Source organism: Austrofundulus limnaeus, unplaced genomic scaffold, assembly GCF_001266775.1.
Source record: "Austrofundulus limnaeus strain Quisiro unplaced genomic scaffold, Austrofundulus_limnaeus-1.0 Scaffold0, whole genome shotgun sequence".
Lineage (NCBI taxonomy): Eukaryota > Metazoa > Chordata > Actinopteri > Cyprinodontiformes > Rivulidae > Austrofundulus > Austrofundulus limnaeus.
The window spans coordinates 8,847,190-8,849,348 of record NW_013952402.1 but is presented as its reverse complement, the minus strand read 5'-3'; the positions used below and the strand labels follow the sequence as shown (position 1 = coordinate 8,849,348).

The following is a 2,159-nucleotide window of genomic DNA, read 5'->3' as shown; positions in this document are numbered from 1 at the left end:
TTTTGCAATATTGCAAAATCCTGTGTGATCTGTTTTTGCTTGATGTATGTGTTATGAATGACTCTCAGCTACTACCACACCAAATTTTAGCTTTTCGCTCGGTGTCGGTCGAATTCACCAAGTTATTACAATTCTTGTGTAGGCTAAGGTCAGTTAGCTGTGGAGGCCATCTTGAATCAGGTTGACTCCAAAAGTTAATCAGTCCTGGATGCCAACCGAGTGATTACCTTTTTTACTAAAATCTGCTCTGTGATTTATGAGATATGACGACTAATAGCACAATACACACACACACACACACACACAAAGAAACATGGACAAAATAAAACTGCCTATGCCTTCGGCGGCGGGCGATAACAAAGAATTCCTGGAAAAGGTTAAATAATTCACAATAACTAATGAACACGTTGTTATAGCCTCAGCAGCCAGAACACTGATCCGGTTTTTCCTGTGTTTGTTGATAGAATCAGTCTGTCTGCCTATAATTACAGCTGGCTGTGTGTGAGCAGCTGAAACTAGAAAAGAAAGCTCTGACTCCCATTTGTGGTTGCTCCGTGTTAGCCGTGCTTTAACAACAGAATGAGTGTGCACGGTGACAAAGGATGACTTCRGCAGAGTCCCTAAAAGAATTCTCCTCGTGGCACTTTGGCCTTCCTGTCAGGACATTTTGGTTTGTGTGCTATTATTGCAGCTTTAAGTTTCCTCTTTGACCCATCTCCCTGGGGCTGCTGTAGGCTGCCCTCTGCAGGATTTTCAACATCAGTTAGTGCTTGCCTGACTGAGTGCTGTGGGATTTTTTTTTTTTAACGGTGACCACTACAGGCTTCACATCAGCCGTGATTCGAAAAACTGCCCATTCTAATCAGTGTCTGAGTTACRCCAGGCCGAATCAAAAGACTCCAAAGCGTCCAATATTCAGCACTCTAGCTCCCCTGATAGCTGCAATTACAGTCAAATCATTTTTTTCCAGAGGAAACAGTTGAGTAGTAGTAACAGCTGAGGTGTGAGAGCTGTGATATGAAAGAAATCCTGACAACAATCTGTGGGAGTTTATCACTGCGAGGGGGAAGAAGTGAAGCATCCCTGATGTCAGCTGTTGACTCTGGACTTGGGTGTTTAAAGGACAGAAAGTGGGCCTTTGAATTGCTGCCGGACTGTATTTTTAGAACCAGAGGCTGTTCAGTTCAAGGGTGCAGCTGGTTTAAGGCCTAAAGATTCAGACAACAGAAGAAGACAACAAAACAAACCAAAAATAAAGATATAATTGCTTCATGAAATGCTATTATTAAAAGTTGCTCTTTCTTGCAATGAGACAAAAATGTTCAGGGCTCTTGGCCTACCATAAGTTCAGTCTCATTAACACACTTTGTGCTATGATTGTATATAAAGTATTATCCAACATGTAAATATCCGTCCCTGTATTATTTTAATGGAAGACATTAGTTGAATTAACGGGTTGGGCATAAAGTGGAGCTGCTTTAGTCTGAACTCAAAGTGCTCAGCATTAGGAGTTAGCATATTGAGTTAAGTATCGGTATTATCAACAACAAGATGAGTATTGGTATTGGATCTATACTAGCGCAATGCAATCGATTCTTTTGTTTACACTTTATTTGCACTACTCTCATTTTTTTACAAAAACAAAAAGTGACAAATAAAGTCAGTGCAGCGTATTCAAATTGTTTGGAGTTTGAAGTCATAAGTCCTATTTTTTTCTGTGTTACTGACATCGTTCTATTTATATTTCTTACATTGTAACTTATTTCTCAAACATTTCTGCGTAGTAGAAGGCAATAGCTGGGTCATTTTCTTTAAAATACTGTACCATCATTTTGCCGCTGAAAGGTGATAATACATATTTTTTGCCTATGTATGTCTGTTATTAAAAATCTCATGAACCACTGGACGGATTTGAAAGAAATTCTCAGACAGTAATTATCAGTTGCTCGTCTACAACTGGTTAACTTCTGGGGTCGGTTCAAATCAAAATGGCCAACACAGCTAATCTACATTAGCCAACATAAAAATGTTTATAAGTCTGTCAGTTTTACAGCTGATGAACTAAACTTTGAGGTACTAGCTGGAAGTCATCCCCAACACATACTGAGACCACTATGTACTGTGCAACACCAGTGCTTATTTAGTCCTTATCTATTAAA

General features: G+C 39.5%; 1 protein-coding gene across 1 annotated transcript in view; it reads left to right on the top strand.

Annotated features, from left to right (window-relative positions):
* LOC106513343 (max-interacting protein 1) overlaps window positions 1-2,159 on the top strand; it is a 10,472-nt gene that overhangs the window by 3,029 nt on the left and 5,284 nt on the right. The window lies entirely within an intron of this gene.